This window comes from Mirounga angustirostris, unplaced genomic scaffold, assembly GCF_029215605.1.
Source record: "Mirounga angustirostris isolate CCGP_5_RB_7025 unplaced genomic scaffold, mMirAng1.0.hap1 SCAF_7, whole genome shotgun sequence".
NCBI lineage: Eukaryota > Metazoa > Chordata > Mammalia > Carnivora > Phocidae > Mirounga > Mirounga angustirostris.
This window is the reverse complement of record NW_026991715.1, coordinates 151,184,601-151,208,362: the sequence shown is the minus strand read 5'-3', so window position 1 is coordinate 151,208,362 and position 23,762 is coordinate 151,184,601.

Below are 23,762 nucleotides of genomic sequence, written 5' to 3'. Positions count from 1 at the left end.
CTCTGGACCCCCAAGGGGACAGTCCTAACCCGATGGGAGACATGACTTTGTCCTTTTCCAGATATTCTCCAAGTACTTTTCCTTCTCACCTCCTTGAATTGCTATAAAATATAACTGGGAGTCAGTCTTCCATAGTGGGTTCCAATCTTGTGTTGATTAAAATAAAAAAAGAAAAGGATCTTCGCTGCAGTCTAGAGAAATATAAACATGAAAACAGAAGCTCATCCATGGTCCAAAAAATGTTTTTCCCGCATAGAGGAATAAAGTAATAATTTAAATATTAATTTCTACAATTATAAATTTTCCTGATTTTAATTCTATGCATATATTTTATAACTTTTAAATATTACTTTTTCTACTAGGACTGCTCATTAGTGTGTAAATTCTTGTTTCTCAGGAATTACATCAACTGCTACTAATCTATTTTCTAAACTGTCAAGAGTTTATGTTTACACATTACAAAATGCAAACAGATCATCATAGGTCTTTAAAGTGACAAGTTGACAAGTTATTTTAGAGATATGTTTCCTGTAACACATCTATATGAATATGATGATTAAAAAAAACAGTATGTATCACAAAAAACAAAAACAGAAAACCTAGAACCCAACACCCACGGATGAAAGCCTATGGACAGAGAGCCTGGCATGGAAGCAGAGGAGAAATGAAATGCATCGCATCTGTTTCACGTCATCATTTTAGCCCACTCATGATAGGAAATAAACACACAGCAATTTAAGGTACAATGATGTGCTATGTCACGATTTGGATCTGCTACCAATGAAGCCATGCGTCAGTAATTACGGGCTGGGCTCTCTGGTCCCTTGCAGGGATAAAATGCTAGTGCCTTCCCCACGTCTTTGCTGTCTGTGACTTCTCCAGTTATTGCACGTGCGTAACAGAAACCGACCACTTTCAGCACAGTGAACAGCGTGTGTCTTCTACTCGCATGGGCTGAATCAGTTTTATCTCTTTGGGGGAAAGCAACTCCATTTACATTGACCGACTGGTATGTATAAAAGACTAATGTCAAGAAACCCATTTGCTCTTTAATAAAAGTTATCATAATGTCTGAAACGCCTGATTTACGGGGAGCCTGTCATCACCTCGACGCCCTGCCTCTTTCTTCTTGCCATTAGAAACCCAAGACAGGTCATGGCATTTACGCTGGGCTAGAATAATAATGCCGCTCAAATCATGCTCCCGGACAACACGCCATTTGTCTCATTTAAATAATGAAGGTGATTGGTGGAAATTGCCGTGTGTAACCCTAAGACACAAAGGAAATGACAAACACACGGGGGTGAATAATGAGCTGATCATTGACAGGTACCACGACCTGCTTGCTGCGAATGGCCAGTCTTATATTTACTTATTTAACCTTCACAAAGCCGATGTGATAGAAGTCCAGATGGTTAAGAGGCAGAAAAATGAAAATATTTTGCTGAACATGCTCTGATAAGGGACGCTGCTTCTGCTGCTGGTAGTGACAGCAGTGGGTGCCCTTCTGATTGGGTGTTGATCTACACGCTCCCCCCTCAAATGTCAGCCCCACTCGACCTGCGGAGGGGCAGGACATCACCCCGAGATCACCTTCGCTTTGGAACTTGCAACACCACCCAGAGCAGCCAAGCCACACTGCCGCCAATGGGCGCATTCCCTCGCCACCACCCAAGGGCTCCGCTGACCGCTGCTGGGGTGCTGGTCACCTGGCAGGCAGCAGGTGCTGGGGAGGCTGGGCGTGTGCCAGCTGGGGGCAGGCACGCAGGAAGGATGAGACCGAGATCTTTTTTTGGGTAAAGAGACTGAGATAAAAGCGATGAGACTTGCCTACAGTGGGCACAGAGGCAAAATAAAAGTTCTTTTCACACAACTTTTTTGGAAGGAGGGTAAAGACATAGGATCATGTTCTTAGGAAAGGTTTGGGACGCCGGAAGCCAAGAAGGGTGGCGCCATACCTACCTCGCAGGCGCTGAACTGGTTTTAGGCTGGACCGCTCTGGGACCTGGGAGCCAAGTGGCTCACTCCCGGCCCAACCTGCTCTCCAGGCTTCCATGGGTGAGGGGCCAGGTGTCACCCCTGCCAGGGACCTGCAAGCCTGGGGCCTGACCGAGGAGGGGACCCCAGAGTTCCGTGGGTTCTGGGGGAGTGGGTCCCGTCGGACAACCCGGGATGGCTGACCTTGCTCTGCCCAGTGCCTGGCACGCCGCTCTGTACGACCAGCCCAGCGCAGCTATGTCCGCACGGCATTGATGTGCACCCCTCCCCCTCTGGGGACAGGCTAGCTCTCCCGCACACTGAACATCACAGGCAGGGACCGCACTGGCCACCTCTTTGTAACAGTGCCAGTCACATCTCAGGGAGCTGGCTTTTCGTATCAGAGCCTCACTTTTTCATGTAAAATCTCTAGTAACAGCAGTGACTTCCTCTGAGTTGTTCTAAGGAGTCAGTGAAATGGAAGATCCTATCGGTGAGGCAGGGGAGGTGCTCGCAGGTGACAAGCAATCCCGCTCCTTTCCAGAGGCTCCCTCTTCCCTGGCCTCCTCCAAATCAGCTGCGTTTTTAGGCCACATGGTCTCCCTGACCTGATCCCCTCCGCCCGCTGGCTCTCTTCCCTGGCCTCAGTGGCCAGCCCCAGATGCTTACTTCCTACTCCCCCGTTTTCCCGAATGGTTTTCTTGGATGTTCCAGTCACTCTTCATACTCAAAATGTCTAAAATGTGCTACACAACCATAACTCTCTCCTTAAAAAATCTTGCGACTGGCATGTCCACTTTGGCTCATGGGCTCAGCATCCTCCAAGCCAACTGTTTAGCACCGCAGTGGAGTTAGCTTTTGCCCACGTTGGTCGTCCGGGATCAGCTAAAATGCCTGATGCGAAAGAAAGACAAAACCAGAGAAGAGGCCTTTAGGGCTTGGGTGAAGGTGTTGTCATGTCTGCCCCATCGAGCAAAGAAGTATCACCAGCAGAAACATGAGACATTTTTTGGCAAGGAGACACAAATCTTCATGTGAGCCATGGACAGCAGCTGCCGGGGCATGCTTGCCCCTCACTCAGCAGGGAGACTCTGGTGAGGCCAACCCTTGGGTCTGATTGCTCCCTGCAGGGAACTAGTCCCTTGCTAGCTCTTGATCAACTGTTTCATATCTAACCAGTGATCCTTAATAGGAATGGGACCTAACCTGCTCAGTGATTTCTGACTGCATCAGTGTTAAATCATGTTGGGGTTTTCAATGACAATATCTATGTAGTATGCCTGCCCACCATGCTTTATGGATATTGTAGAATTTATAAAATGATGCTGTTCTGCTCCAAACCATGAGATTATAAAACAAAGTAGTGCGATAAAATATGGCTAATAAATACGGGGTTCTCTAAATACGCTTAATCATGCTCGTCCTCTTGCCAAGTAAGAGCAAGCTGCCCTCCTTCGCTGTAGCATGATTGTAGGGAGGGCAGCATATATTTAATCGTGGGGCTCAGGGGTGTGGCCTGGCTTGGGTGAGCGCCGCAGCCTTTACACTTCTCAGGTAACTCATCTGGCCGAATGGGTGCCTCAAGGTTAACCATCATGCATATGATATAAAACACAGGAAGCCTCTGGACGCCTCCTAAGGTCACAGTGATAAGCACACAGGACATAGAGGCTAATAGTATTAGTCACTGTGGGCTACTCTTATACCAGGCGTACGATCCAGAGCAACGGTGAGATCCAGCGGTGTTCCGTAATTCAAGGCGCTGGTGTGTATGCTCTGACATCTGTTGGAACAGTCTCGTGCCTCACTAGACCATGCATGTGTGATTCTTGAGGGTCTGTCCTCCCTACGTAGCTACTGCTTGCTAAACGTGGACTGCATGAGTGAGCACAAGAGTCGCATTTTTCCATAGCATGATTTTGTAACTTTTGGAGATGCCCCATCACAAGTTTTTACCAGCGAAACGTCTTTGGTTGCTGTAACACCTTCTAGACTGCATTTTGTTTTAGATTTTAGAAGATTATTGCTATTGCTTTGGCTAATATCCCCAATTTCCTGATTTTTTTTCTTTTGTCACTTGACATGGGAGGACTGAACAATGGACAGTAACGATGTCATATCCTGCTGGTTACGTGGCACATCATTTCTGAACCCAGAAAACAACGCAGAAGAGAAGAAAGACAAAGACATTAGGATTCATCTTAGCGTTGTTTTTCACCAATCCATTCTACTATTTGAAAAGTTTCTGGCAGTATCCTTGAAAAATTTACATACATCCTGAAGGCTTGTCTGCCAAATACTAGTAACCCAACGTGATAGAGATGGCGAGATTATTAAACGTCAAATATCAGGGTTAATTACGGGAAATCTGACAAAACCCTAAAGTGTGCATGGAGAGGGAGGGAAGACAGTCTTTTCTGACATTATAATGGCTCAGAAGCCTTTACGCTGTCAATCAAGGGGGCCACTCATTTATCATTAGTGGCTCTGCTGCGGAAGTAGCTGGTGGACACACTGTTTTCAAATGTAAATCTCTCTGGCGTCTCAGACACAGTGTAGGTTTTGTTTTCCTTCTTCATGTATGAAAACCATCAGTATCTATTATCACAACAGGTTCTATCAATGGGTTTTGTTAAACACTGTGATCCTGGCAAAATAATGAAGGGCTTGCTGGGATAGGGATCGCGCTTGTGACCCATATAGGTGAGAAATTAGCATACGCCAAACGCGTCGCACGCCCTGCCTGCTGTCAGGGTGCGGGGCCTCAGGTCTCCCTAATGCGGGGTGATGATACTTATGGGCTTAGTCACTCTGCTACTGTTGTGATTTCTAAAAATAGCTCAGCATCCTCTCCTAGCCTAGCAGTGAGACTTCTCGGGATTTGCAAAGTACATGGCTATTTTTTGTGTGTAAAACTGCCAATCAACCAGGCAGCCACTAACCCGATCTTACTGACCAACGTTCTCTTGAAATCAGACCCCCTTGGACTTGTTTCAGGAAATGCCGAAAAACCTGAAATGACCCCAATTTCTTTACGTAGGTGTATTTAAAGTTTAAAACTTACAAGTGAGTTGTCCGATAATTCTCTGAGACAAACGTTCTTATGTCCAACATGTATTCTTATGACAATTGATTTAATTTTTGGAGTGCATTCCTCCCGCCCTGGTAATGAAGTGACTTTAATAATCAGCTTCACGGGGCGCCTGGGTGGCTCAGTTGGTTAAGCGACTGCCTTCGGCTCAGGTCATGATCCTGGAGTCCCGGGATCGAGTCCCGCATCGGGCTCCCTGCTCGGCAGGGAGTCTGCTTCTCCCTCTGACCCTCTTCCCTCTCGTGCTGTCTCTCATTCTCTCTCTCTCAAATAAATAAATAAATAAATCTTTAAAAAAAATAATCAGCTTCACGAAGAGCCACCCAGGGGTCTCAAGAGGAGGCAGGAGCAGAGCTGACACTTACGGGGCGTCCTGGCGGAGGTCATACGCCCGCACTACTGAATAGGGGCAAATGCAAGGGGCTTTGTGAGGCCGAGCATGTAGCTCTCGTTAGAATATGTGTGCATTGTAAAGCGAGAGGGTCTGCATGATGAAAAGTCATCTCGCCACCACTCTGGTTACCAGCGCTGTGCATGCTAGGAGCTCATGATCTCCTGGTGAAGTTGGTGACGGGGAATGCCGTCCTCCAACTCTAAAGGGACCCTAGAGCCGAGGAGAAAGATGGCAGCCCCTTCAGGACAGCTGGCGTGTTGTGAGGACAATGACATGAATGTTCCCATAGCCAGGCTTCCGGAGGGCAGCAGCGAGGCTCCGTGCAGGTGTACCTCCCCAGGTTCCCCGTGTCTTGGGGGGGGCAGACACTTGCCCCCACAGCCTGATACTTAGGCCACCTCCGGTTTGGTCCCCCCTTCAGTGATCTGCAGTTTGCTCGCATTCGTACTTGTGGCCATGGAAGGAAATAAAAATTCAAAGTGAAGACATTTTTGGATGCCACCGTTTAATATATTTGCATTTTATGCCTGATGGGTGCTGACTGGCCCGCCTGCATAAGGAAGAAGGCGTGTGGCTCTCAGGGTAAAGGGAATCGCTCCGTCTCCAGGTGAAGACACGCTGTGGGCGCGACTTTACAGGAGATGCTTCTGGAGGTGGGAGGTGTGTGTCACAGACACTCAGCATTATCACCCCCATCGATCATTTGAACAGCAATCAAGGAAAACTCTGGAACCTGTATTTTAGAGAGGGGGGGTTCACCAGGAGCAACTGAGTAGGAACAAATGAGATACTAGTCGACAGTCTCCTATTTGGAAGTTCGTAGCATTTTCATACACGCGTTCTCTCGTTTGACAAAGCGATTCCCTTGTCAACACGCGGTGTGTTTCCTGTGCTGGGACTAGGTGAGTCACTGAGAAGTAAGTGTCTGACCGTGGCCGTAATCCCGGGGCCTTGTCCCTCAGGGCCGTCAGACTGTCGCCTCAGGTCACGTCTCTGGTGGTACGGAGGTCTGAACTGTCCCCTCCAAACAAATGCCATAATGTGAAATAAAAACAGTTACTTCATCTTGTAGAAAGCTTTACACTTGTGGGCCGGGGAGTGTGCTTTATTAGCTGATCTCCCACCTGTCACTTCACAGCGGGTAACACCCCAGGCTGGCGGAGACAATTCACCTGGGAATTCTTGCAGGATCACTCTAAGAAATGAATGTCCACATGCAGGGAAGCCAGGGGAATGTAAATAAACGTGAGCCCCAGGGGCACCTGGGTGGCTCAGTTGGTTAAGCGACTGCCTTCGGCTCAGGTCATGATCCTGGAGTCCCTGGATCGAGTCCCGCATCGGGCTCCCTGCTCAGCGGGGAGTCTGCTTCTCCCTCTGACCCTCCCCCCTCTCAGGTGCTCTCTCATTCTCTCTCTCTCAAATAAATAAATAAAATCTTTAAAAAATAAAAAAATAAAAAATAAACGTGAGCCCTGTATGGCCGTGTGCCTGTTGGGGTGTGCAGCCTGTTGTCTCAGGCATCGATGTGTGCAGGTTTGTGCACATACACACAAACACACACAGATTTTAAAATGAAATGACTTCCAGCCCATCCTGAGATCAATGTGCACGTCTCATTGTTAGCTAGTGGCAGATGAGGTACCGCCATTTTATGGCTTACACTCGAGCGATGATTTTATAAGGACTGTGCTAATCATGTCTTTATTCCAGGGCTCCATTGCCTTCTGGTGGGTTTGAGATCAGGAGGTGTGCTGGCTCTGCTTGAAGAGCGCTCCCCTTGGCCTGGACCCGCGCACCTGCCCCTCAGTAGGATGAGCCTGAGGACCAGTACCCACGGCCCTTCTAAACTCTCTCACAGGCTCAAAAATACTTCACCTGTCCAAGACTTCTCTGCAATTTCACGATACTTTACACTAGACTTTTGAGTGAAGGAAAAGGAAAATAGATTTACTATGTGCCGTAATTAGGCCCAGCTTTCCACCCAGTCCTTGTGAGTAATGAATAGCCTCCACCCTTGCTCGGTGAGGCTGAGGACACAGTCCAGACCTCCCAGCCCACCCACTCCTCCCACCTGAACTGCAGTTCACCTTTCTCCTCCAGGCTCCTCTTCCAGAGACTAGTGCTGTTCAAAGAGTCTTAATACCAAATCGATCCTCTCAACTCCAGGGACATTTCTAATAATAGTTGCCTATCTATGAAGAGTACCCTGTTCTTGTGAGGTCCATGTATTTTTTTTACCGAAAAGTATTCTTACTATAAAAAATAACCAAACAAAAGTAATTTTGTGTCTTTTAATATAATTTTCTTTCTCAGACTATCTCAATAAATCAATAGTCACTTTTGGAAAATCCCATTTGCTAATGTTGGAGTTTTATTTATTTTCTCTTGCTAAAATTTATTTATTTAATTTATTTATGCATTTCAAAGATGTCTTATTTTGTTGGACCAAAAAGATATTTAAAACAACTACCCCCCAACTATAGTTTCTGAGTATTATTTTATAAATAAATCTGGTACATTTCAATTTATTTTTTCCATAGCTAATAATAACTTTTAGAGAATTTCTTTTTATGGTAGCTATTAAGAGCAATGGAAAAAAATAGTTGAAAAGGAGGTGGGGCCCTTTTTCTGAGAATTCCTATGTAAAATATGTGCCTATCTCTATGAATTAATTTAGGTGAAACTCTGACTGAAAACATGGGGAGATTTCATGTCTTTTTAAATTCTCTTATCTTTTTAATTTAATAAGGGGTAGTATTTCATCTATTGTTTTTGGCTTGGGAGAGAGAGAAAGGGAAGGGGGTTAGGAAGGAGAGGGAGGGAGGGGGAAGGGGGCGAGGGAGGGACAGAAGGCACAAGGAAGGGAAGGGGAGGGGTATGGGAGAAGGGGAGGGGAAGGTGGGGATAGGGGAACGGAGAAGAAGGGGGACGGGAGGGACAGGAAAGGAGGAAAGGGAGGAGGGACAGGGAGAGGAAGGGGAAAGGGGAGAGAAAGCTGGGCAGGAAGGGAAGGGGAGGGTAGGGAGGGGAGAGAGAGAAAGGGGGGGGAGGGGAGGAAGAGAAGGGAGAGGGGAGAAAGAGAAAGGGGGAGGGGAGGAGGGGAAGGGGAGGGAGGCAGGAAGGTGGGGGAAGGAGAAGACAAGAAGAGAGCCACGAAAGGGTGGGGAGACATTCAAAAATTGTTGAATGGCTCTGCCTTTTTGTTGTTCAGAAACGAGTGGAAATGGCAGGCCACCATATTTGAGCCCCGTGAGAATCGCTCAGATCGCTTAGAAACTCCACTGTGTGCACAGTGGAAGTGGGTTTGGGGGCCTGCCTGTGCAGGTGGTTCAAGGCTGGGTTGCAGTCACGCAGACTGCCCATCATCTCATCTAAAGAATCTGAGGGGAGCGCGAGCAGGTTTCAGACATGCCCAGGGACGCACGTGTCTTGAGCCACCCTCCTTGGTCTGAGTGTGAGATGTGCTCCTCTGCAAGCGCCTTGCCCTTCTGCTCACCAGGGAGCGCCTGCAATCCACCGAGTGCCGCGTGGGGGTCCAGGGCCTCCCACGTGCCGTGGACTGTTATAAATAAGTAACCTTGGGCAATTTATTTCTCCACTTAATTTTCATTTTTTTTAATAGTTTTTAAATGCAGTATAATTAACATGCAAGGTCATACTGGTTTAGGCCCATGTTGTGTCCCTTGGCTTCTGGGATGGGAAACACCCTCTGCAGGGACCCTCGGAGCCTTAGCTCAGCGCTCCCCTCGCTGTGAGGGCTCAAGACAAGACTGGTGGCGGGGTCTTCGCATGGCTTAAGCAGGCCCTCGGGTGGAAAGGCTCATGAACGTGTTCACACCTCCCTCTCCTCCTCCCCCTTCTTCTTTCCGGTCCTTCAGTTCTCCTCCCCCTTCCTCTCTTCCTCCTCCCATTTCTCCCACCTTGTCTCTCTGTCTCTTCTTCCTTTAGTTACAGAGAGAGGGGGCATCATCTGCGGGCAAGGCCCTAGGGCACTGGTCGCTGGGAAAGGACAGGTGTCCCCATGCTCCTCAGCGGACAGAACTCAGCCACTTGACAGCCAGCCACGAGCTGGGCCACGGCACCCTGGCTGGGTCCCCGTAGCCAGCCCGTGGTCTTCATCTCTAACAGGTTGGATTGCTCCTTTGAAGATGTAGCCTCTCTGCTCCTCTGCCTTGTGAATTATAGATTTTACACTTCTTCACATTTTTTATGTACTTCATCACGCAAGCCCTTATCTATGCTCTGCGTGTCTGGAAGAACGAGAAGGTGTGTGTGTGGACCCGGGGAAATGAAGTCTCATTTTGATAGGATCTAGGGTGACAGCCCCCGAGGACACCCGGAGTTCTGCATCGCTGCCCCCGGTGTCTGACTTTGGGTGCCAGGAAACCCTCCTTGGGGGTTCGTGAGTGCCTGCCCCACGTCTGTTCCCCACTCAGCAGAGTACAACAGGCTCCTCCCAGCCTCCGGAATGAGGAAGCAGGTTCTGTGGTTTCACCTGGCTTCTGCATTTCCCCCCAGAGAGAGGCTTCCAGTGTTCTGGAAAAGAACAAGGTACAAGGAATGGCCCTCGCCTGGCCCGGACTCAGGGCCTCTGCAGACACAGGTAACGTCTGAGGTCCGAGGCGCTTGAGCCATGAGCACCTGCGTGAGCAAGCGAGTCTGTTTCTCTTCCAGGGCTTTCTCAGGCACCTGCGCGAGTGCTAGGCTCCAGGTGCCAGCTCAGGATTCCACCTCGTCTGAGGTCCTTGCTCTTCCTCCATCTTCCAGAGGCCCTGTCCTGCATCCAGACTGGCACTTGTCAGGCCCAGAAGGGCCTTTGGGATGGGTCTGGTCCAGGGAAGGGGTGCAGAGTTCAGAAACTGTTCGTCCTCGTGCGCATGAAAATAGGTAAATGGAGGGGTGGGTGGGTGGGTGATGGGTAGATGGGATCACAGCTGCAAAATTTGTCCCTTCCCTGTTTGACAAAAGACTAGGTTTGTAACTTTATAACCCCAAAGAGGTACCACTTGCCACAAGTGGAAGATAAATTAAGAGCAAATGCATGGAGGATCGTGGATGTGCCTTTGGTCCTCGGCTGCACCCTAGGACAGGCTCATTGTCAGGAGGCATAAATGGTCAGATTCTCATCCTTGCACTTACTCAGATTTTGGCATTTGGTAAAGGGCTTCCTTCTAAGGTTTCAGAGCTGAGTAAAAAGAGACACATGGAGATATGGGGCTTTCCTATTTTAACAAAAGATAGCTATCTGATATTAGTTTTGTCAAAATGTTATTTTATTTTTCCTGGAACCAAACTTAAGTCTGTGGTGGTGTGATTTGGACAATGTCATGAAATGATAAATTATTGGAATTTGATATTTGTATAACCAACATTTGCAGAAATAAGGGCCATAGGTGATGAGGTACAGACATTTTGCTTTCTGATAACTTGACACAGTAACAAAATCTGAAGAAGAAAGATGAATGGCTAGCACAGCCATTAAGTTGTCTCTGAGACATGGACTCTTTCTGTTGAACTCTGGACACTGGCGGGGTCCTACTCAGTTCCTGTTCACACCTTCTGTGGTCAGGGGTCATGTTTGTGTCCCCAGCATCGCTGACTTTGGAGGTGGGATCTCTAAGGAAGCAGTTAAGGTTAAATGAGGTCATAAGCCTGGGGCCCTGCTCTGATAGGATCAGTGTCTGCATAAGAAGAGCCACAGAAGAGTCCCATCAGCCACACGCTGAGGACAGACCGTGGAAGGTCCAGCAGGAAGGGCCCTCTGGCGGGGAAGAGAGCTCTACAGGGAGCCGACTCTGAGGGAGCCCTGAGCTGGGACTTCCAGCTTCTGGAGCGGTGGGGAAGTAAATGTCCACTGTGTAAGCCTTCATTCTACGACACTCTGTTATGACAACCTAAGCAGACTAACCCAGTGAACAAAGAGCTTGCATTCTGTTTATTGGGTCTCCTTCCCATTGTCACCCCTGGAATGGAGACCCACGAGGCACTTGTAGATCGATGTGCCCCCCCCCCCCCCCGCCGCCCCGTGTCAAGCACACAGCCCGCCCCTGGAGGATACTCCCCAGGTGTCTGTCAAAGGCAGAGTGTTCTGGAACAGCAGGATAATGCCCTGGAAGTGTGCACCCCATGGCCCCATCTGATGGCTGGCGGCAGCTCTTCCAGCTCGCGGGGCTTCTGGTTCTGTGGCTGTTGGAAGTCGTTCCCTCCGTCTCCTCCCGGCACGCCTGGATGCTCCACATCCTCCCGGTGCTATTTCTGCGAGAGTATCGCTGTTCACTGGGCCCCTGCCGTTATCCCTGCATTTCAACTCACATTGAAAATTCATCCTTCGAGGGCGCCTGGGTGGCTCAGTTGGTTAAGCGACTGCCTTCGGCTCAGGTCATGATCCTGGAGTCCCTGGATCGAGTCCCGCATCGGGCTCCCTGCTCGGCAGGGAGCCTGCTTCTCCCTCTGACCCTCCCCCCTCTCATGTGCTTGCTCTCTCTCATTCTCTCTCTCTCAAATAAATAAATAAAATCTTAAAAAAAAAAAAAAGAAAATTCATCCTTCGACACGTGCTGGTCATATATTACAGGTTCCTTAAAACTCCAGCGATGTGCGGATCTGTTCTTGAACTTGGCTCTGCCAGCCCCTACAGGTCCCACGAGTCAGTTACTGAACCCTCTAGGCCGTGTCTCCTCCCCAAGTGGGGCTGAGAGCCTCTCTGTCACATCGCGGATCCACAGGTTCAGCAGCATCTCACATTCAGCAGCATCTCACACACACCCCACCTAAGGCTGCCTGCACACAGCAGCAGGGGCTTCCGAAACTCGCTTCGTGATCCCAGCCTCCTTCCCACCATTTCCGTCTTCCCTGAAGAAGCCACATGCTTGCAGCATCCACGTTGAGCCTTAGTAAGTTGGGCAGCGTTGGGTACAACGTGCCCGGCAATTTGGGCAACAGAACATCTCGCCTTGAATGTGCGACTGTGTTAAAAGTGGACAATTACCACCAGGAAATAATTTACACATGAAAACAAAGAACAAACCATATAGATGACACGGCAATACTTCTCTTTGACCCACAGCGAACACTTAGTTTATGGCACGCACTGCGCTTGGCGTAGGGACATACAATCAAAGCAAACACCAGAACAGCTCTGTGAACACTAAGCGTGATCGTGGCGGGGGGAGGACCTTACTCTGGCCTTTCTGTTTACAGGGTCTCAGTCACAATCCTCAGAGGCTGCGGCTCTGCCTCCAGGTCACAGCAGAAGGTGAAAGAAAGGGACTGTTAATATGCTTTATTCGTTGTTTTCTTTTTTCCCTTTTAATTTTCAAAATAAATATTTGTGACTTCTGCATGGGAAAGGCCACGGATGGAGCTTCCCATGATGATTAGCGAGAAGAGATGAGCAGGGCGCCCTGTCTGCTGACCCCAGCCTCACTCGTGGGTCAGTCCCTGCGAGGACCAGGGGGGGAGCAGAGGGGAGGCCGCAGGCTGCTGGCTGAGCAAACCTGCAGCACGGGTGCTGACAGAACACGGGACTGATCGTCGGATGCCAAGAGAGCGCAGAGCCCCGCAGGGCGCTCGGTACCTGTCCGGGGCTCAGGAGAACCGCCCAGAGGCGAAGGCGACCACGCGCAACCGCACCCACAGGCAGTGATCTATAATCGAGTGCGCTCAACAAAAACGCGAAAGCCGGGCACGGCCGCGGACATGCGCTCTGCTGAGCGGTGGCAGCTGACCAGCACGTCCCTGGGAAAGGAGACTGGGGGAGTTTTACCCCGTGCTGAGCCCCACTCGTGTGCACCAGTAGGAACTTCACAACCATGTGTCCAGACCTAGGCGGGAGACTGAAGTCGCCGTCACAATGCCTGTTAGCAACGAGCAGGGGATCCTTACAGACATCCTTGCCTCTGCGATGTAGGAATGATCTCATCACAATGGTGAGAGTCGCTTCTCTAGATGGACCCATGGGTGCTCTGTCCTGAGGGCTGTCGGCGCTCATGGCTTGAATTAACACCATACAGTGGGTCCTCTGAGCTCTGGGATCCACCAGCATGGCCTTTCTGTCGCCATGGTTTTGCAGCCACTGACTTGCTAGCTAGATTGAGATGCAATGTGTAATGTGCATTTTGCTGATTTCATAAACATATTATTATTTTATATTTGGCCATGACCTAGAATTTCACACCAGATACACACAGCCACGGCCCTTATAACTGTAGAGAAAGCTCAATGCCGTGTGATATGAGCATCAGGCCCGAGTGGTGTGGAGGCGGAGACACGGCATGGCTTGGGGTGACCATGCTGGAGGCTCTCCACGGTCATGTAGGCACAGGGCTGGGGACATAGGAGGAGCCCAGTAGGGGTAGCTGTCACCACTATGGACGAGCTGGGGCTGGAGCAGCTCGCGGAAGCGTCTTTGAACGCGTTTCATCTATGTGGCTGTGCCCACTGCTGTGATGTTGAAGCTGCACACGCCGGAGAAGTCGTGCCTACCTGGAGGTTACAGTTCTGGGTTTGTTTCCTACAGTCGTAGGCGCACACACACACATACTACAAGACTCATTATTGATCACTGTTCTTTGTCACGTCTACATATACTCTCTCATATACACCCCGTGAGAAAGTATTGCTATGGTTCAGTTGTGCAGATGAAAAAACAAGGGTCACCCTGGTAACTGAGTGGGTGCAGATCTAGAATGTCCCACCCTTCTCCATCTTGTATCAGAGCAAGCAGTGCAGTGAAGGCTGACATTTCCTTCATGCTCCAGGAGAAGAGTCAGCATGTGGCAACTGACCCCAAAGCAGTGGACGGGGAAGACTGGAATATTACCGTGACATTCGGCATCTGCCTCTTCCACACTTTAGTCTCGAAGCTTCCCTCTTGTGGGCTTGGCAGTTTATCGGAAAATAGAACAGTATCTATCTCTATATCTCTATATCTATCTATTATCTATCTATCTATCTATCTATCTATCATCTATCTATCTATCATCTATCATCTATGTATCTATCTATCATCTATCATCTATCTATCTATATCTATCTATCTATCATCTGTCATCTATCTACCATCTATCTATCATCTATCTATTATCTATCTGTCATCTATCTATCATCTATCTATCTATATCTATCTATCTATCATGTCATCTATCTATCAATCATCTATCATCTATTATCTATCTGTCATCTATCTATCATCTATGTATCTATCTATCTATCTACCATCTATCTACCATCTATCTATTATCTATCTGTCATCTATCTATCTATCTATATCTATCTATCTATCTATCATGTCATCTATCTATCTATCAATCATCTATCATCTATCTATTATCTATCTGTCATCTATCTATCATCTATCTATCTATCATCTATCATCTATGATAACATGGCCAAGTGAGGCAGGGTGCCAGCCCCTGAGTATCAGTGTAGTGCTCGCTGATATTCTGACCTGGGTTAGAGAAGCACAATGAAGTTCACACAGCACTCTCGATAAGTCGCTGCTTTCTTCCATAATTGTGCCCAGAATCCAAGAGCATGACTTACAGAGGGAATCTTCGACTTGGCATTGGAAGTATCGCAAGTGAGAGTGAGCCAGGCCACCTCTCGTGAGAAGAACGTGTGCAGGGAGGAGTGCCAATGCACGGGATGCCCACAACCAAAGCGGGGCCAGTGATGCTGACCCGTGCGCACAGAAAGTAGCCGGGAGCCAGGAGTCTGAGACTGTGGGGCTGTTGAAGGGTATGGTGAGATCAGCTCCTTCCCTCAGTGGGTTTATACCAAGCTGAGACAAATAAACTGCGTTTGACCTTGAGCATGAGAAGGGGCCACTGCTGGACGTGATGTACTGGAAGGCCAGCTCCGGACATGCGGGCGGGGGAGCTGCTGTCAGGACACTAAGCAATGAGCTGACGAATGCATCCTCGGTGCCTCGGCAGTTTCTTCGGATGGTTTCTGATCTACTTGCAGCCAGCACGGCTGTCCTGATGGAGTCAGGGAATCATTTGGGGGCACAGAGGAATGCTTCTGTTGCAGATGTGAGTGCCCCCAGTGTGGGCAACGCTTTCATAGAGGCGTCTGGCTGCAAGACCCACACCTAGCATTTGATGCGTCAGCACAGTTACTGGCGAGAAAGGCTGTTTGACACGTTCAAGATCTTTCACATCCTGTCTCCTCTGCTATTCGGAGGCTTTTGCTATCAGAAGGGGGATATGGAGGCTGACATGGCCAAGATAACATAAAGCAGTTCCCTTCCTGGATCATAAATCTCCATGAGAAGTTGGGAGAGTGGACATGTTCACTGAATTTCATCACGATGCTGTTTCTTTCTCTTTCTTTTTTAAGTCCCCTGTTACTTGCATGATTAAGGCACTTTTGCCTGACCTTGGAACCTGCCAGGAATCCGTATGTTGCCTTAAAATGATTTCAGCTTCAAAACATTTGACCTAGGATGATGCTCATCATTTAACCTGTAATACAATGATGTTCCCAAAGAATGACATGTCACCCTTGGGCCACCTTCTGGGAAATATCCTTAGTGTACGTAAGAAGAGAAAGACGAAAGTCTGATGACAATGGAGGTAATTACTCTGAAATATTTAATAGTACCTTTGTTCCATAATAAAGAACAAATTACAATTAATTATAGAAGAAGGAGGGAAAATATGGCATCCATAAATAAATAAGGGTTTTATGCACCAAAATATATTATGTGTATCTCATAACTCACTGTACTCTCCACAAGATATTGTTTAAAAACACCAAGCACACTACCTGATATGTAGTAGGCACTCCATAAACCTGTGCTGATTTTGAATAAGTAATGATGCGTTAACTGGATTCCTTTGGGATTGCCTTCTTAGCAAACAAAAACGTATTTTTAGTTTTACTATCCTGCTTCTGGAAATAAGATGTACATTCCAAACCACAGGTAACTGTTCCGTGCTGTTCTCCTGCTGCAGAGAACGGATTTTGTCAATCACAGTGTTCAAGATCGTCATTCCTTACTGATGCCCAGATATGCCTAATCATCCCCAAACTAAGGAAATGAACAAGCCTACTGTTGACAATCTATAAATCTTGACTAACAGATTTCTGACCTTGTTCTTTGTTTTCAGTGTATTAGAGTTTTCTTCAGGAGGTTGTGTTCACATATAAATCAGCTTGTTAAATTAACGCATTTCCTCAGAGCACAACTGGATCCTTCACTCAGCCAGGACTCTGGAAGGGGAGCTGGGTGTGCGAGGGATCTTTGTCACTCTCACAGGCTCAGGGAGGAAAATGGGGGACTTGCTTCCGGCAAAGGTGAAGAATAAGGGGACCTATGAGCCCTGTGGGAAAACAGGATTTTGAGGGATCAATCTCAAGTGGGGAGGTGATTTAAGAAGCAAGCCAGCTTGCAATAGCAGAGAACAAATTTTGCGGAATAAAATCATATTGAAAGGTCACTGGGATATGAAACAAGGAAATGATTCTATTTTTTTTGAATGGTTCAAATTTTTGAAAGCAGAGTCATCAATTAGAGATTATTGACAAATACCAAATCTAAGCTGTCCTATCTTCTTGAGTCATGCTGTGTAATCACTGTGAATATTGATCATCTATATTTCCGTCTTCCAACCTTCGACATTGGCTTGTTTATGATCTTTTTTCTGACCACCTGAGCTAGCAAAAATGAAAATGTGCAGAAAGAGCCCTAAGTTATATTCTCCCCACGCACGGCACACAAAGATCGCTGTGATAGCTTGTGAAGCCCAAGATTGAAAACTGATGGGAAAAATAGCATGAAAAATACCAAATCTGCACAAAAACCCTTAAGATGCCAAACATTTCCCCAAGACCCTATAATTGAAAAATAAAGTAAAAAAATCATCTGCCATGATGTTTTTAAAAGTGAAACACTTGCAAGCCCTGCTCCCTTCTATGTCTGTGGCTGTGTGCGCCTCCAATCAGATGCCAGGGAGGTGGGATACTCATTGGGATTAACAGAATCCAGCCTTTCCAGAACCATCTCCCCCTGGCTCATTACACTCATGCTGTTCCATGCCACTCCACTCTCAGCACTGTTGAAGAACCCCCAAAAAGGAACATGTTGGGATGTCCTGTTGAGCCCAGCCTGCAGTGAAATGCCAAGAGAAGTGGGAGCAGGTGAACACAGGTGTTCCCGTAAAATCCAGGTCGGCTAAAGAAGGAGCACAGGCTGATTCTTGGGTGAAGATCCACCACTGAGAGACAGCTAGGAGAGAGACAGGCAGGCTCTCAGCGGACCTGAGGCTTTCCCTCCCACCTTGACCCACCCCAGGGTGACCACGTGTTAGTTCAGCCCCGCCCCCTGCTTCTCAGGTGTTTATTGGAAGGAAAATGGTGGCCATGTGTTGCCATCAGCATCTGGGAGACAAAGTCCCCCAGTTGACTCACATCCACAGCCCTTCTGCAAGTCAGCTTACTTGAGGTCCTGCCCTCAGACGCATTTCCGACCGGCAATATGGATGAAAGCAGGGTCCACATTACGGGTGGAGTTGCTCCTTGCAAAGGAGTGTTCACGTTCAAACTCCCAGTATCTGTGAATAGGACCTATTTGGAAATAATGTCTTTGCAGATGATTGCGTTAAGGTGAGGTCATGAAAGCGAACCCCTAATCCAGTGTGCCTGGTGTCCTAATAAGAACGAGACATTTCGAGATAAACACGCACACACACGGAGGTGTCACATGAAGATTGGAGTCACCCTGTCACAGTCCACCAATACCGGAGATTGCTGGAAAACCATCGGAAACTACAGGGGGGCTGCTGAGGTCCTCCCTGGGGTCTTCAGACGTGTGGCCCTGCAGACACTTTGACACATTTCTGTTGTATTAAGGCCATTGGCATGTGGTACTTTGTCAGAGCAACCCTAGCAAAGGGAGGCTCGCTGTACGAGATCACTTCCCAGCACTGGAGGCACCACTCCCGTGACTGACCCTGGCTTCCCACCCGGCCACCACCATGCAGAGACACCAGCATCAGTCCTGGTTTACGGACTCCAACTCAGGGAGCGTGGTGAAAATGGCTGACTTCCCAAGAAAGTCTGTGTGGGACAGAAACATTTGCATAGTCCTCCCTCCCTTCAGAAACAGCTGGTCCACGGTGATCCACCAGCCACACACACAGGAAGCTGAGCCAAAGGCTTGCGACCCACAGCATTAGACACTCAATCCCCACTATTAAATTCTAGCACACGGTCACCTGAACTTGTGGAAATGTGGCTTCTGGTTTATGACCGTTCATTGTCTGTCCACCACCTTCAACATGGGGTTCAGCCAAAAAGCTAACTGGGATTCCTGGCCAGCTTAACAGTGTGCACTGTGTTGTGTTTTATTCACTGCTGTGTTTTCTCAAAGTGCAGGACACACGCCCTCCCCCTGTCCCCGGAATTTGTCAAAGAGGCAGAAGACAGGCAAACTGGAAGATCTCACCTCATTCATAATTAAGGAGTACCTGATTGTAAAGTCGTGTTTCCAAATGTACATTTTCAGATGCACGCATCTGAAGACTGGGCGTGCAATATAGGAAGCCCTCCGTGTGCACTCCCAAGTGCTGTCCTGGGCCAGGAGGTGCATGTAACACTACGATAAGGTGGATACACATGTGTTCATGTGCAGGCATGTCAGGGAGCAGTGAGCTAATGATGCCCTGGTGATCTGGGACTGCCTAGGAGTTCCTAGATGCAGGGACAGGGACAGGCAGAGTGGAGGTGAACAAATCCCAGTGCTTTCTGTGCAAGAACAGTAAGTATCTTGTAAAAAAATCCTCTATGAATGCAGAATGTGTGTTTCCAACTGTTTTTGAGCACTCTATTCATCACGCAGGGTAGAAGGACCTAGAGAGAGCCACTGGCAGGGCAGTTAGGATGAAAAATTGGCTTCACCGATTGCTTCCGCAGTTACTTAACCAAAATAACTAAATTCAATTTTCTTAAAACACACTGTGTGAGGTTGATCACCACTCTCATATTTTGAAAAAGTTTATGAGCTCAAACATTGACTAAGAGCAAATTCTATCTGATGCTACCTACGGTTGGCTGAGAAAATACGTGGAAAGCATGTCTTCTTCCCCAGCTGTTATGGGAAACCCAAATAACAGATGATGATGGCTGTGGGGTGAGGGATCCCCTCCAGGGCCAGGTCCTGCCAGCCCGAAACCTCACTCACTCTGCTTGCAGCAATCCCTCTCTCCCTGCCCTACCTGTCATCTCTCCATCGCATACATCTCCCTGGATTATCGGCATGATGCCAAAACCCCTGGTCAGCTCCAAGGATGCTCGCAGAGGAGGGAAGGTGCCCCAACAACGTTCAGCTGGTTGTTTTGGCATTGTCTGGTTTCCGTTCTAAAATGTACCGGGTGACGTGTTCGTCACTGAGGTGTGTGCTGTGGACCTTTGCCTGCATTTCAGAGACACAACCTGTGTTGATCCGGAACCCCGGTTATTGCTCAGAGAAGCAGATGATGGGTGTGGTTGAGCAAATATCCACCCCACGCCTGGAAGATACACAGCCTCTCAGGAAGTGTCCACCGAAGCACCAGTGCAGACGAAAGGGAGTGTGCGTGGTGGATCCCATGTTCCTAAGATGATGCGTATTTGAACGCACAAGCATGCCAGCCCCCGGGGAATCAGGCTGATGTACTTCTCTACTTTAAAAGCATTTAAGTAATTGTCATGGGTGTCTTCTTTTCCAATGAATACAAATGTATTTGTAAGTAGCTATCATCTGATGCATCTCTTAGTGGAGCCCGGCTAAGATTTTCAACTGGGAAATTCTTTTCCAATTTTATTTTAAAATGTAATGTATAATTAAGCAAATTTATAATAGTGTATACATGGAACAATGTGTTTTTGTCTCTCTTCCTATTTGTCTCCCATTTTCCCTCTGTCCTCCCTCCATCTACATCAATCAAGCTTCCCTAACATCAAACTCATGTACTTGTACTAGTTTCCTAAACTGCTTAGCAAGTTACCATAATGCTTTTTTTTTTTTTTTTTTTTTTTTAATTTATCTCATCACAATTTCTATAGGTCAGAAGTCTAAGTGCAGCTCAGCTGTTAAGGTCTCCTAAGACCAAATCCAGGTGTGGCTGGCTGCATTCTCATCGAGACTCTTGACTGGGGAAGGATCCCCTTCTAAGATACTCTGGTTATTGGCAGAATCCACTTGTTTTTGACAGTAAGATTTATAGCAGTCGCTTCTTTAAACAGAACAAAGGAGAGAGTCTTTATGACTTCAAATCTCTCACTGCTGGACCTGCTTAAAAACGTTTACTCTGTTAGGTTAGGCCCACCCAAAATGATCACTATGTGATTAACTTAACAGATTAGGGACCATAATTATATAGTCCCTTTGCCTTCGCCATATAGTGTAGTACAACTAGAAGTGATAGCCAATCACCTTTGCCATGTTATATCGATTGGAAGCAAGTCATGAGACACATACCGACTTGGAGGAAGGAGATTCTGCTGCAGGCTCCGTCTGCCTGTCCCTAGGTATTGGTAGAGTCACTCTATACATATGGGCTTGCACACTGACAGCACCCATGGGGATTGTCATCACCATCCACATGACAAAAGAGCTTTATACGGTTTCAGACACCCCTAAAACTTTTGACCCCCATGCAGGCAGGCTCAAGGGAGGGGATCTAGTATCCCCCAGCAGGGCTCTGGCTATGACCAACAAGAATTGGTGTGTAAATGTCCCAGCTCACACAATCTTTGGTTTGTTCCACGGCCTTCCAGATCCAGCCGAACTGAACCAGTTTTCCACAGAGGTAATGTCGTTGGCAGTGTGTCTGGAACCGACATTCCCTTTCTTGTGTGACTCGTACGATCCCCTATGGGACCTTCCTTGGGTCATGTACCAAATAAAGTGCTTGCACTCCCAGTGAGGCTCAGCTCAACAGCTGGGAAGCCCACGTAAGACAGTTGTTGCCTTTATTAGGCAGGGTCTTGGGAGAGTATCCCTAGTGTTTCTAGGGCCACCATCGCAAATGCCCCAGCCTGGATGGTTTAAACAACAGAAATGCATTGTCTCACAGCTCTGGAGGTCAGAAATCCAAGCTCAGGGTGTGCACAGGAACAGTTCCTTCTTAGGCTGTGAGGGACAATCTGCTCCAGGTGCTCCTCCTGGCTTCTGGTGTCTGCTGGCCTGTTCTGCTGCTTCTTGGGTCACACATGCGTCTTTGCCTTTATCTTCATATGGCGTTTTCCCTGTCTGTGTCTCTCTCTCTGTAAAAATTCCTCTCCTTTTGAAAATAAGGACAAAGGGGGCGCCTGGGTGGCTCAGTTGGTTAAGCATCTGCCTTCGGCTCAGCTCATGATCCCAGGGTCCTGGGATCGAGCCCCATGTCAGGCTCCCTGCTTAGTGGGGAGTCTGCTTTTCCCTCTCCCTCTGCTCCCCATGCCTGTGCTCTCTCTCACTATCTCTGTCATTATCTATCTCTCTCCCTTAAATAAATAAATAAAATCTTAAAATAATAAGGACAAAACAGCTTCTTCAATAAATTGAAAGAAAATTTTAAAACATGTACCCTATGACTCTGCAATTGCACTACTGGGTATTTACCCCAAAGACACAGATGTAGTGAAACGAAGGGCCACATGCACCCCAATGTTCATAGCAGCAATGTCCGCAATAGCCAAACTGTGGAAAGAGCCAAGATGCCCTTTAACAGATGAATGGATAAAGAAGATGTGGTCCATATATACAATGGAATATTACTCAGCCATCAGAAAGGATGAATACCCAACTTTTACATCAACATGAATGGGACTGGAGGAGATTATGCTAAGTGAAATAAGTCAAGCAGAGAAAGTCAATTATCATATGGTTTCACTTATTTGTGGAACATAAGGAATAGCATGGAGGACATTAGGAGAAGGAAGGGAAAAATGGGGGTGGGGAATCAGAGGGAGAGATGAACCATGAGAGACTATGGACTCTGAGAAACAAACTGAGGGTAATAGAGGGGAGGGGGGTGGGGGATGGGTTAGCCTGGTGATTGGTATAAAGGAGGGCACGCTCTGCATGGAGCACTGGATGTTATACGAAAACAATGGATCGTGGATCACTACGTCAAAAACTAATGATGTATTGTATGGTGACTAACATAACATAATAAAAAAGAAAAATCAAAACAAAAAAAACAACATGAAGGCTGCTCTCTCTAGCTGTGATGAGGAAACTTATGGCAGACCAGCCCTCCCCTCTGCAAACAGCAGAAAACAGGATCAAATATCCAGGTCTTCTTTCTGGTCAGGAGAAATACCAAAACATCTCTTCAAGTCACCAAGGTCATTGTTCCCTTGCTTTCTTCCGACACGGGCCCACAACCATCCCAGAAGCACGACCTATAGCACCACAAGCAACCGGATTACCAAAAACATGGGAATATCTTCCCAGTGTTTATGTGGAGTCAAATTACTGTATTTTATAATGTCTTTCTTTCTCTCTGTTTTCGTGGTACCAACCTCATACACAGTTGAGTTCATATCTTTCATCCTGTTGTTTATTTTTAGAAAAGCTGTGAAATTTTGGGACACAATTTCATGGTTGCAAAGTTAAATCTACAAAGCACATTGTATCCTTGTCCTTCCTACATTATTTCTTCACTCATTTAAAAATAGCCCTATTTATAGGTTATGATTTGTCTGTTCACTATTTATTTTATAACATAAGCAGATGAATGCATGCATGTGTGCATATGTATTATATATACATGTGCAAATTTATGTTCTTATGGATATCTATCTCTCATCTCTCATCCATCCATCAATTATCTATCTATCATCTATCTATAATCTATTGCCTATCTATCCATCCATTATCTGTCTCTCCATCCATCCAACCATCCATCCATCCAACCATCCATCCATTACCTATGTATGTATCATCTATCGTCTATCTATCCATCCATTATCTGTCTGTCCATCCATCCATCATCTATGTATGTATCATCTATCTATCCATCATTTATTTATTATCTATCTCTCCATCTATTATCTATTTATGTATCATCTATCTATCCATCATCTATCTCTCCATCTATTATCTATCACCTCTCCATCTATCTATGCACCTATCGATATCATCTGTTTATGAAACAACTAGCATTAGACGTTGGGTCACAAGCAGAAGAGGACTGTGACCTCTGACGGAATGGCACCAAACCAGGTGCCCTCCTCTCTGAGGAGACACTTTTCAGGTGATGCTATAAAATGAGCCCACACGTCCTCTGAGGTGAGGTGAGCAAACACTGGATCCCAGGGGGGCTGGGG